The sequence below is a fragment of the Heterodontus francisci genome, chromosome 3 (assembly GCF_036365525.1).
Source record: "Heterodontus francisci isolate sHetFra1 chromosome 3, sHetFra1.hap1, whole genome shotgun sequence".
Lineage (NCBI taxonomy): Eukaryota > Metazoa > Chordata > Chondrichthyes > Heterodontiformes > Heterodontidae > Heterodontus > Heterodontus francisci.
In genome coordinates this window covers 22,357,743-22,371,806 of record NC_090373.1, presented here as the reverse complement: position 1 = coordinate 22,371,806, position 14,064 = coordinate 22,357,743, and the positions used below count along the sequence as shown (strand labels likewise).

The 14,064-nt window shown below is 44.1% G+C and overlaps 1 protein-coding gene across 10 annotated transcripts in view; it reads right to left on the bottom strand.

Annotated features, from left to right (window-relative positions):
• Window positions 1-14,064, bottom strand: part of dst (dystonin) — a 666,855-nt gene that overhangs the window by 156,480 nt on the left and 496,311 nt on the right. The gene's annotated exons all lie outside the window — the stretch shown is intronic.

Sequence of the window (14,064 nt, the reverse complement as noted above, 5' to 3'; positions counted from 1 at the left end):
TAATCATTTGAAACCTCACCTGTGTCCTCCGGCTCCACACAAAGATTGCCACTTCAGTCCCTAATGGGCCCTACTCTTTCCCTGGTTATCCTCTTACTCTTAATATACTTAGAAAATGCCTTGGGATTATCCTTTATCTTGCCCGCCAATGTTTTTTTATGTCCCCTCTTTGCTCTCCTAATTACTTTTTTTTTAAGTGCCACCCTACACTTTCTATACTCCTCTAGTGCCTCTGCTGTTTTCAGCACTTGGGACCTGCTGTAAGCCTCCTTTTTTTTCCTGATCTAATCCTTTATATCCCTTGACATCCAGGGTTCCCTGGGTCTGTTAGTCCTACCCTTCACCTTAACTGGTACATGTTGGCTCATGTTGGTACCAATGTGTACCACGACCTCTGGCTGCTCACCCTCCCCCTTCAGAATGTCCTGCAGCCGCTCCGTGACATCCTTGACCCCAGCACCAGGGAGGCAACAGACCATGCCCCTCCATTTGAAAAATCTGCAGGATGATAATTTCTCAATCTTTGCTACTTCAATCAAAACAAGTTCAGTTCAGTGAATCACTCTTTATAATGCAAAGCTCCCTAACTTTGTCATTCATTTACTTGTCAGTTTAACTTCCACTCTGACCTCTCTGTCCTTGGCCTCCTGCACTGTTCTAATGAAGCTCAATGTAAGTTCGAGGAACAGAACCTTATCTTTTGATGAGGTACTTTATGTCCTTTCAGACTCAACATTCATTCAACAATGTCAGATCATAACCACTGCTCCCATTTTTTTTTTGGAGAGCAGGTATTGATCCTGTTTTTGTCATTTACACCTCCTCCAGACCCATCTTTTCTTTTAATTGCCATATTACCACCACCTTTTGTCTTGCAGCGTCATCCCTTTTGTCATTTACTCTCTCTTGCCTTCTCCCTATCACAGACCTCCCTATTGTTCTTTCCTCCTTCCCTTTCCCTGCCTAGAACCGGTTGCACCTCAAACATTTTCTTCATTCTGATGAAAGGTCATCGACCTGAAACCTCAACTCTGTTTCTCTCTCCACAGATGCTGCCTGATCTGATTATTTCCAGCATTTTCTGTTTTGATTTCAGATTATGAGAATCCGCAGTATTTTGCTTTTGTACCTTGTCATTCTTGTTTGAAACGTCTCAACTGGATCCATTCTCTTTTGAAGACTGAATAAGTCACATTGCACACTATATGCTAAATGCAGTTAATCAATAATCTATACAATGTACAACTAAATGCCCTCAAGGTTTATCTGCTAATTGTTTAACCTTGTGGAGAACAGCTTCAGTCAGTTCTAAATTCCTTTTCTTTTTTCACCTTTGTTAATGGAATATAGATTACGTTATGTTTATCCCTGTTAAAATACACCTGCCACAACACAGCCCAGGCATTCTAAAGATCTGGAGAAATGAGCTGATTTTTTTCATGACTCACATGGCCATGCAGTTCATTTCTCAGCAAATTTATAATTAGTCACTCATATTATTTATGAATACTCTGGACAGCAGGAAACACAGAACAGGCCTGTTCCTAACTCCATTAGTCAGTGCCCCTCACTGCTTTCTAATGCCAAAACTATTTTCAATCCAACTAGTTAATTTACCATTAATTTCAAGAGTCTTTATCTTCTTTCAAGGCCTTACTGTGGAACTCAACCAAATGGCGTCTTGAAAATCAAAGCAAATGTCTCTCGGAGAGAACTTGTCTAAGATTCTCAACAATTCCAGATTGCTAATCAAAAACAAAATCAACGTGGCCAGGATGTGACCAACAGAAAAGATTGTTTAATTTACAAAAGACAATCTGTTAGTTTTAACATATCATAAACCGTTTTCCGATATTACACCACTGTTATGCTTCTTCACTCTTTCATTACTTTAGATACTATTTTTGGTTTGCCTGTCTCAGCCGATTCTCTAACCCTTCATCCCTATATCTCAAAGAATGTTTACACTTTCTTGAATATCTTAAATAAATTGATAGCGCATCCAGTGATTGAAAGGAGTACGTTATTCAATTTACTTGGTTAGAATGTGGAACTCCCTACCACCCAGCAAAGATGCATTTAAGGGGAAGATGAATCGGTACATCAGGAAGAAAGGAATAGAAAGATATGCTGATAGAATTAGATGAAACAGGGAGGAGGCTCATATAGAATTAGAATTACATAGAATATATAGTACAGTAACTGGCCATTCAGCCCAACCATTCCATGCCAATGCTTACGCTGCACTCAATCCTCCTTCCATTTTTCCACACCTAACTCTATCAGTAGAACCCTCTATTCTCTTCTCCCTCATATCCCTTATCTAAGTTCCCCTTAAGTGCATCTATGTTGTTCACCTCAACTACTCAGTGTGGTAACAGGTTCCACATTCTCACCACTCTTCTGAATTCCCTATTTGTATTCTTGGTGACTATCTTATATCGATGGCCTCTAGTTTTGCTCTTCCCCACAAGTGGAAACACTCGCTTTGTGTCTACTCTTATCAAAACTTTTCATAATTATAAAGCCCTCTATGCATCTTCTCTTTCCAAGAGAAAAAAGACCCAGCTAGTTCATTCTTTCCTGATAGGCATAACCTTGTAGTTCTAGTATCATCCTTGTAAATCTTTTTTGCACCTTCTCCAATGCCTCGATATCCTTGTAATAATATGGAAACCAGTACTGTTTGATACAAATTTAGTATAACTTCTCTACACTTTGCCTCTAGAAATGAACGCCAGTACTTGTTTTTTTTTTAATGGTCTTATTAATCTGCGTCTCTACTTTTCAGTGATTTGTGTATTTGTACTCCCAGATCCCTTTGCTCCTCTACCCCATTTAGATTCTCATTTCTCAAGTAATACGTGGTGCACAAACACTGACATAGACCAGTTGGGCTGAGTGGCCTGTTTCTGTGCTGTACTTCAGCAATTAATTCTATTGCATGCTTCTCCCCATCTTCAGAAGGTGGCAGAGAAACATTACACTAGACTTTAACATTAAATAATGAGAAAATTAATTAAATAGTAAAAGAACAAGTATGCAGGAGCAGGAACACAACGTGCGTTGTTTCCACAGTTGTTGCCAAGCTTAGGCATCTCTTCATGTAGTAGAAAATAAATAAATTGCAGCTGCTGCGGTGAACTAGAATATATGTAATATTCCTAAATAAGGATGTTTTTTTTTCACTCTCCATGTACGCTATCTTTCTTTGAAGGCTTTAGATAGAGTCCCCATTCAGGTTAATAAACAGCTTCATAAAGTGAACCAAGATGAAACAGATTTAAATAATTTGTTGTTAAAATTAAAAAAATACTGACAAACATGCTTTGAACAACCCTCATAAAATGTCTGCATTTGAATTGAGTAGTTTAACCACCCCCATGTACATCCCCATTTTTCTCCTTTGGACATCATTCTCAGCCAATAATAATTGCAGCAACTTAACCTGCCACATGATTTCTGCGAGCGGAGATAGACTTTAACCCTTTATGTATTACAACAGCAATTGTTAAAAAGAGAAGCCCATACCCTGCTAAATACAAAAACACTTCATTTTTATCACAACTATCACTTGTATACTACGGGCAATCTGAACCTCATTAATTCCATCCCTCAAATTCGAGACACTATCAATTTAATCATAAGATACAGTGCAGTAGATGTCTTATGTCTATGCTGTACTACACCTGAATCTAGCACAGAAGAAATGCCAAGTTCCTGATCAATTTTAAATATCTACCAGTTCATTTTATGGAATCCAGCAGCTTGTGTAAATTATCTGGCAATGTCTCAAATTTAAAATTCTCACCCCTGTGCTTAAATCCCTTCCTGACTTCGCCCCGCCCTATCCTCTGTAGCTTACTCCAGCCTCACAACTCTCGAAGATACATCAAAGGCCATAAGCCCCGAAAACATCCTGGCTATAGTACTGAATAACTGTGCTGCAGAACCAGTCGCGCCCCTATCCAAGATATTCCAGGACAGCTACAACACTGGCATCTGCCCAAAAAAAGAGGAAAATTGCCCAGGTATGCCCTGCCCACAAAAAAAATGGACAAATCCAATCTGGCCAATTACCATCCCATTAATCAGTCTACTCTCATTCATCAGCAAAGTAATGGAAGGTCTCACTGACAGCGCTATTAAGTGGCACTTACGCAGCAATAACCTGCTCACCAATGCTCAGTTTGGGTTCCTCCAGGGCCACTAGGCTACTGACCTCACTAAAGCCTTGGTCCGAACATGGACCAAAGAACTGAATTTCAGAAGTGAGGTGAGAGTAACTGCCCTTGACATCATTTGATTGAGTATGGCATCAAGAAGCTCTAGCAAAACTGAGGTCAATGGGACTCAAGGGGAGAACTCCACCTGCTGGAGTTAGACTTAGCACAAAGGAAGATGGCTGTGGTTGTTGGAGGCCAATCATCTCGGTCCCAGGACATCACTGCAGGAGTTCCTCAGGGTACTGTCCTAGGCCCAACCATCTTCAGCTGCTTCATCAATGACCTTCCCTCCATCATAAAGTCAGAAGTGGGAATGTTTGCTGATGATTACACAATGTTCAGTTCCATTCACAACTCCTCAGATAATGAAGCAGTCTGTACCCACATGCAGCAAGACCTAGACAACATCCAGGCTTCAGCTGAGAAGCGGCAAGTAACATATGCATCGTACGAGTACCAGGCAATGACGACTTCCAACAAGAGAGAATCTAGCGATTTCTCCTTGACATTCAAAAGCATTACGATCGCTGAAGCCCCCATCAACAGCCTGAGGGTAACCAAGGACCAGAAACTCAACTGGACTTGCCACATAAATACTGTGGCTACAAGCATAGGTCAAAGGCTGAGAATTCGGTAGCGAGTAACTCACCTCCTGACTCCCCAAAGCCTGTCCATCATCTACAAGGCACAAGTCAGGAGTGTGACTCAATACTCTCCACCTTCCTGGATGGGTGCAGCTCCAACAACACTCAAGAATCTTGACAGCATCCAGGACAAAGTAGCCCGCTTGATTAGCATCCCATCCGCCATCTTCAACATTCACTCCCTCCAACAATCTGCACATGGTTACTGTACGTACCAGCTTGAGTTCAGTAGCTACAGAATAAACTGTATCCTTAGTGACTGTGTCACAAACTGAATCAGTGAGCACAAAATCACACAGTTGAACAAAGTATCCTGTTCACACATGTCTGAGAAGATACCTGCTCCCAGAGAGAGGGTTAACAACCCCATGCACACTCAATTTCATCTCAGGGTTTAAACAATTACACACAGCATAAGCTTTACCCTGGCAGACCAGGAGATGATTTTAATTATTCACTGGCAGCAGGATGAACACAGAGCTGAAATAATTGGTGAATAAAAGAGGTGGGACGAGGAGAATTGTTTTCTAAACGCAGCGAGTTGTTATAACCTGAAACGCACTGCCTGAAAAGGTAGTCGAAGAAGATTTAACAGTAACTTTTAAAAGGGAGTTGAATAAATATTTGAAAGAAAGAAATTGTCAGGGCTATGGAGAAGGAGGGGGAGGGGGGGGCGGGGGGAGAGTGGGATTAATTGGACAGCTCTTTCAAAATGATGGCACAATGGATCAAATGACCATTATCAAAGATTTTATAGCAGAGCACTTAGAGAACAGTGGTAGAATCGGACAGAGTCAGCATGGATTTACAAAAGGGAAGCCATGCTTGACAAATCTACTAGAATTCTTCGAGGATGTAGCTAGTAGAGTTGATGAGGGGGAGCCAGTGAATATGGTTTATTTGGACTTTCAGGAGGCTTTCGACAAAGTCCCACGTAAGAGATGGCCATGTAAAATTAAAGCGCAAATAACATATATTAATGATTTAGATGAGGGAACAAATTTGTAGATGACACAAAACTGGGTGGGAGGGTGAGTTGTGAGGAGAATGCAGAGAGGCTTCAGGGTGATTTGGACAAGTTGAGTGAGTGGGCTAATGCATGTCATATGCAGTATAATGTGAATAAATGTGAGGTTATCCACTTTGGCAGCAAAAACAGGAAGGCAGATTATCTGAACGGCTATAAACTGAGAGAGGGGAATATGCAGCGAGACCTGGGTGTTCATGTACACCAGTCACTGAAGGTAAGCATGCAGGTGCAACAGGCGGTAAAAAAGGCAAATGGTATGTTGGCCTTCATAGCGAGAGGATTCGAGTACAGGAGCAGGGATGTCTTGCTGCAATTATACAGGGCCTTGGTGAGGCCACACCTGGAATATTGTGTGCAGTTTTGGTCTCCTTATCTGAGGAAGGATGTTCTTGCTATAGAGGGAGTGCAGCAAAGGTTTACCAGACTGATTCCTGGGATGGCGGGACTGACATATGAGGAGAGATTGAGTCGGTTAGGATTATATTCGCTGGAGTTCAGAAGGGTGAGGGGGAAATCTCATTGAAATTTATAAAATTCTAACAGGACTTCACAGGATAGATGCAGGAAGGATGTTCCCGATGGTGGGGGAGTCCAGAACCAGGGGTCATAGTCTAAGGATACGGGGTAAACCATTCAGGACTGAGATGAGGAGAAATTTCTTCACCCAGAGAGTGGTGAGCCTGTGGAATTCGCTACCACAGAAAGCAGTTGAGGCCAAAACATTATATGTTTTCAAGAAGGAATTAGATATAGCTCTTGGGTTTAAAGGGATCAAAGGGTATGGGGCGAAAGTGGGAACAGGTTACTGAGTTGGATGATCAGCCATGATCATAATGAATGGTGGAGCAGGCTTGAAGGGATGAATGGCCTACTCCTGCTCCTATTTTCTATGTTTCTATGACCTCCTCGTCCCTGCATGATTCAATCATATTCCTTCCTCGTGATCACCACTGGACATTCACTACCCTCCATACAAAAAAATGAGAAGAAAGTTTAAATTGCTTTCTTCTGAAACAGCTCTGGAGTTCAATTGTCCGATTTGCTATTATGGAGGATTGAAGTCCTGACCTGCTTCAAAATCATATGAACAACGTATATATTCTATATTACTTATGTCATGGGATGATGGTCGTTGACCGGTTTGTGGTCATTTCAGTTTGATTACTGCCAGCTGGAAGGAGCCAGTCTGTGTGTACAGGAATACACATCACCTGTTTTGTGCTGGTGCCACTTCAAACGCAATGAGTCCTTTCCAGGGACTGCATAATGTGCGTTAGATACAAGGTCCATCCAGGCAATAGTGATGCTTAACATTGACTGCCGGGTGCAAGATGATGGACCTCATCACTTTGGATTGAACTGGAGCCTGTTACAGCAGGTAGTGCAGCCAGGGTATGACTCACTACTGCTGATCCATGCTCAGAGCCGGCCTGCCTACCTTTTGCAGCCTTTACCCAGTTTGATTTCTCCCTATCTTTCTACTTCCCAGCTCTAACCTCAGACTCTGCAATCTTCCCACAGCCACAGAGTCTCCACTTGCTACCAGCCTCAAGTCCCATTGCCTCTGCATTCCTTGCAAACCCACAGAATCTCCAATCTTTCCCAGCACAATCTCAGGACCTGCAGCCTCCCTAGCCAAACAAACCCTCCTCTCCCCCCACCACATTAGCACAGATCATGAGCCAAGCTTCACCCCGAGTCTTTGTCATCCATCCCCTAACAAACAGTAGCTCCCAGAGAAGCCCCCTACTCCCACTCTGGTCCTGACTCTTTTCCACCCAGTCCTAATATCTACCTTACAACAGGCTACAATTCTGGTGCATGCCTGGAGTTTTAGCCAAGGTAAAAGATACATTCTGAGTACACCAGTAAAGCAACATAAGTAAAAGACAAAGACTTCTGCATGTTCTACAGAAGACAAGAGATGGAGTAAAGGGCGATATTTGCATGAAGGAGGTGGTGGTGTACTAGTATTGTCACTGGACTAGTAACCCAGAACCCAAGGTATTTCTCTGGGGACATGGGTTCAAATCCCACCACAGAAGGTGGAATTTGAATTCAATTAATAAATCTGGAATTAAAAAAGCAAGTCTAATGATGGCCATGAACACATTGTCGATTGTTGTAAAAACACATCTGGTTCAATAATCCCCTTTAGGGAAGGAAATCTGCTGTCCTTACCTGGTCTGGCCTACATGTGACTCCAGACCCACAGCAATGTGTTTGACTCTTACATGCCCTCTGAAAAAGCCTAGCAAGCCACTCAGTTGTATCTAACCGCTACAAAGTCAATAAAACAGAATGAAACCGGACGGACCACCCGGCATCAACCTGGGCAGCAGAAACAACGACGGCAAACCCAGCCCTGTCAACCCTGTAAAGTCCTTCTTACTAACATCTGGGGGCTTGTGCCAAAGCTGGGAGAGCTGTCCCACAGACTTGTCAAGCAACAGCCTGACATAGTCATACTCATGGAATCATACCTTACAGACTATGACACAGACACTGCCATCACCATCCCTGATGGCAGGGAGGTGGCAGCACAGTGGTATACAGTTGGGTGGAAGTTGCAATGGGAGTTTTCAACATCAACTCCGGACCCAATGAAGTATCATGGCATCAGGTCAAACATGGGAAGAAAATCTCCTGCTGATTACCACCTACCTCCCCCCCTTTAGCTGATGGGTCAGTACTCCTCCCTGCTGAACAGCAGTTGGAGGAAGCACTGAGGGTGGCAAGGGTGCAGAATGTACTTTGGATGAGGGACTTCAATGTCCATCACCAAGAGTGGCTCAGTAGCACCACTACTGCCCGAGCTGGCCGAGTCCTAAAGGACATAGCTGCTAGACTGGGTCTGCGGCAGGTGGTGAGCGAACCAACAAGAGGGAAAAACATACTTGACCTCGTCCTCACCAACCTGCCTGCCGCAGTTGCATCTGTCCATGACAGTATTGGTAGGAATGACCACCACACAGTCTTTGTAGAGACAAAGTCCCACCTTCACATTGAGGATATCCTCCATCATGTTGTGTGGCACGATCACCGTGCTAAATGGGATAGATTTCGAACAGATCTAGCAATGCAAAACTGGGCATCCATGAGGCGCTGTGGGCCATCAGCAGCAGCAGAATTGAACTCAACCACAATCTGTAACCTCATAGCCCAGCATAATTCCCCACTCTACCATTACCATCAAGCCAGGAGACCAACTCTGGCTCAATGAAGAGTGCAGGAGGGCATGCCAGAAGCAGCACCAGGCATAACTCAAAATGAGGTGTCAACCTGTTGAAGCTACAACACAGGACTACTTGCGTGCCAAACTGCATAAGCAGCATGCGATAGACAGAGCCAAGTGATCCCATAAGCAATGGATCAGATCTAAGTTCTGCAGTCCTGCCATATCCAGCCGTGAATGGTGGTGGACAATTAAGCAACTAACTGGAGGAGGTGGCTCCACAAATATCCCCATCCTCAATGATGGGGGAGCCCAGCACATCAGTGCGAAAGATAAGGCTGAAGCATTTGCAACAATCTTCAGCCAGAAGTGCCGAGTTGATGATCCATCTCAGCCTCCTCCTGAAGTCCCCAGCATCACAGATACCCGACTTCAGCCAATTTGATTCACTCTGCGTGAAATCAAGAAACGACTGAAGGCACTGGATACTGCAAAGGCTTTGGGCCCTGAAAATATTCCGGAAATAGTACTGAAGACCTGTGCTCCAGAACTTTCCACGCCCCTAACCAAGCTGTTCCAAGACAGCTACAACACTGGCATCTACTCGGCAATGTGCAAAATTGCCCAGGTATGTCCTGTACACAAAAAACAGGACAAGTCCAACCCGGCCAATTACCGCCCCATCAGTCTACTCTCAATCATCAGGAAAGTGATCGAAGGTGTCATCAACAGTGCCATCAAGCAGCACTTGCTTTGTAATAACCTGCTCAGTGATGCTCAGTTTGTGTCCTGCCAAGGCTACACAGCTCCTGAACTCATTACAGCCTTGGTTCAAACATGGACAAAACAGCTGAACTCAAGAGGTGAGGTGAGAGTGACTGCCCTTGACATCAAGGCAGCATTTGACCGAGTATGGCATCAAGGAGTCCTAGCAAAACTGAAGTCAAATGGAATCAGGGGGAAAACTCTCTGCTGGTTGGAGTCATGCCTAGCGCAAAGGAAGATGGTTGTGGTTGTTGGAGGTCAATCATCTGAGCTCCAGGACATCACTGCAGGAGTTCCTCAGGGTAGTGTCCTAGGCCCAACCATCTTCAGTTGCTTCATCAATGATCTTCTTTCAACCATAAGGTCGGAAGTGGGGATGTTCGCTGATGATTGCACAACGTTCAGCACCATTCACGACTCCTCAGATACTGAAGCAGTCAGTGTAGAAATGCAGCAAGACCTGGACAATATCCAGGCTTGGGCTGATAAGTGGCAAGTAACATTCGCACCAAGGAAGTGCCAGGCAATGCCCATCTCCAACAAGAGAGAATCGAACCATCTCCCCTTGACATTCAATGGCATTACCATCGCTGAATTTCCTGACTATCAACATCCTGGGGGTTATCATTGACCAGAAACTGAACTGGACCAGCCACATATATACCATGGTTACAAGAGCAGCCACCTGACTCCCCAAAGCCTGTCCACCATCTACAATGTACAAGTCAGGAGTGTGATGGAATACTCTCCATTTGCCTGGATGGGTGCAGCTCCAACAACACACAAGAAGCTCGACACCATCCAGCACAAAGCAGCCCACTTGACTGGCATCCAATCCACAAACATTCACTCCCTCCACCACTGACACACAGTGGCAGCAGTGTGTACCATCGACAAGAGGCACTGCAGCAACGCACCAAGGCTCCTTAGACAGCTTCTTCCAAACCCGCGACCTCTACCAACTAGAAGGACAAGGGCAGCAAATGCATGGGAACACCACCATCTGCAAGTTCCCCTCCAAGTCACACACCATCCTGACTTGGAAATATATCGCTGTTCCTTCACTGTCGCTGGGTCAAAATCCTGGAATTCCCTTCCTAACAGCAATGTGGGTATACCTACACATGGACTGCGCGGTTCAAGAAGGCAGCTCACCACCACCTTCTCCAGGGCAATTAGGGATGGGCAATAAACGCTGGACTAACCAGTGATGCCCACACCCATGAATGAATAAAAAGATAGATAACTAAGATGTCAGAGATGGCAATACAGATAAGAGAGTGCATGAGTGAAAGAGAGAAAGCATGAGAGAAAAAGAAAAAGAGCAAGAGAAAAAGAATGAGAGAAATAGAGAAAGGAGAGGAAAAAGGTGAGAGGCAAAAGAGTCGAACAGAAATCAAAGCACACGGCACACGTATGGACAGTTACTGGGAGGCTTGCTTTCTCTTTAGTGAGCAACACCATTAGGTATAGTCAAAACTAATTGTACCACACAAGCTGCTAATCTTAAAATTGAGAACATTTTGAATGTTTACTGGTTAGTGTGCTTTGGTGAAGTGATTCCAAATTGAAGCACTATCGTTGTAGAGCAGGGAAGGAACTTTACTGACTCAGTTTTATTGCTGAAAGAAAATTGTGCAAAGTGTTTGCTTTTCTGCATCATTTATGTCGTGCATAAGTTGGATGGGGGTGGGGGAGTGACAAAACTAAGTCACAGTGTTGTATACTTATCAAAAGCACCAAATGATGACAACAGTGTTAGGTGATATTTCTTTAAGATTTTGGTACAAAAATCAATCAACTAAAGTAACTCAGTGAAAACCTGTGGCACTGAGACAATAGCTCAAGTGAAACTCAGCCCTGTAATCAATCCGTGTCTGTCGTTTTTTACCTTGAAACGTCTGCCAAGTTCTTCATTACTCTGAAAGCTAAGAGTGACTAAATTGCATTGTACTGTGATGACATAACCCTCCGGTTCCATTTCTGATACACAGGCAAAAAGATTAAAAGGGCCATTTCAAAAAAAAAGGCACCCGCTCAAATTGTGGCATCTCCCCAAACCGCAAAATGCCACGAAGTCATGAAGACCTTTAGCCAGTGAGGTTTGAGAAATGATGATTACACAGATATGAATGATGCTGTGGGGAGACATGCTACCACAATCCCCGGTTTGTGCGAGTGAAATATGTTAGTGTAAAGGTACACCAGGACATGACGTGTAACAGACACCAGCTGGTTAATAACCACACAACAAACAGCTGGAAACTATCAGTCATGTCACAAGCTGCCTCCTGCTCACAAAGCCACATTGCTCACCCAATCTAATTCAAACATATTGAAACTTAATATTCTAAAGGTTGCTAGGAAACCGATTACCCGGCAACGCTGAAATAAAGCAAGACGGCGGGACTTCAGAAAGTGTGCTGTGTTATCAGAAATCCTTTCCAGGGCCTTGTGTGTAAAGGCACCCTGTCCATCACACAAGTGCTTTGGTTACCTTATCAGTAAACACCCCATTGCTGTCCGCATCAGACTTTCCTATTACTGCTGACATCCTACAGTCACACATTTTGCCCATCACTGGAGTGTTCTCATAATAACCCTTGCTCTCAGAGTTCAGGCTCTCAGTTGCAGGCAGCATTTCCTCAGGAGCAGACAATAGAGCATCTGGTTCTACCAAAGCCTGCACATGGTCACATTCTGACTGCGTTTCAGATTGAGTTTCAACTACTGTATCCCAGTAACATGCTTCCTGTGTGGATGCATTCTCCTTTCCTTCCTCTGCTGTTGGTTCTTCCAGGTCCACTGTTTGTAGCTCCAAGAACTTGGACATTCTCTCTTCTGGTGTAGATGTAAAGTTGGATCTGCCATCAAGGATTTGTCTGCCAACACAATTTCTCTCATTGTAATCCCTGGTCTTTGCATTTCGCTCAAAAACACTGTCTCCTCTTGTGTTACATTCAGAAACCAACTCTAAGGCCATAATTAGCTCTGCCTCTTCAGTTGGGGAGACTCCATAGTCTTCACTCTTTGTGATGGAGGGCACATTTTTCGGAGCTCGTGATAACATTTGCTCTTCACCATAGTTGATGCTGGTACCAGTTCTTTTGGCTTCATTGTCCCTTGTTATATGTACTCCGTCTGCGGAGGACAAGCTCCTATATCGGATTTTATCCTCATTTGGCCACCGGTACCTTTGTCCTTTCGTTGCGGATGGACTGGACAGTCCGGAGTCCTCTTCTGAAGTGAGGGAGCCGGTGGTTCCCTTGCCCTGGCTCCAGGCGGACAAAGTGGCCTCCTCCACACTTTCAGAAGGTGAAGCCTCTGCTCTGCTGGCATAGTCTGCAAAGGGTGGGACAAAAGTTCTCCAAGATCGCCGGTTCTCCTTCCTTTCCGCCACAGCTTTCACCTTGGGAGCACCAGCTGATCGGACAGCATCGCTGTTGAGTTTCAGGGCATCAAAGATCATTTTCTCGTCCAGTCTGCTGCTCTCCCTGGCCCTCAGCTCAAGGACACCAGGGGCTGATAGCGCACCATTGCCAGAGAACACGACAGATTCCAGCGTCCTCTGGCTGTATGGGAGGTAACGCTCCGTCAAGTGTCTTGATGCCAGGCTGCCCTTTGAGCCCGAGTCTATCTGTTCGTTCAGTCGCACCGTGTCATAGATGGACCTTTGGGGAACATAGCAATCTTCTATATTAATGTCTTCCTCCTCAGTTATCCCTACACATGCTGGATTTTGTCGCAAGCAGTCAGGTCTACTCAGTGGTTTCCCCATTCCGTAGTTTTTTTTTGCTACAGCGTTATGCAGTTGCTCCCAGTTTTAAAAAAGAATCCATTCACAAGTTTAAAGGTAGCCAAATGAAATTCAAACCTACAACAAACATGAAACTCCCAGTTAAAGCAAGTGAACACTGGTTTCTTGATTGCAAAGTGTCTTATCTGCAGGTAATTAAAAAATATATAAATTTCATGTATCGAGATTGCATATTAAGGTGATTTTTCAAAAAAAAAAATCCAGTGCAATCGTGACTGTTTAACTTTACCTGATTGTAATCTGGTGCAAAAGGAAAAATCAATTCTGTAAATAAAGTGCGTAGACTCCTCTCAGTTAGTTTGGCAGTGTTAAAAACAGATCGGTAAGTTCAGAAGGTCTTTCAGTCAGAAAATCCATGGCATTTTTTCCTCTCTGTCAACCCCCATTCCCCACCCCACCCCCACCTA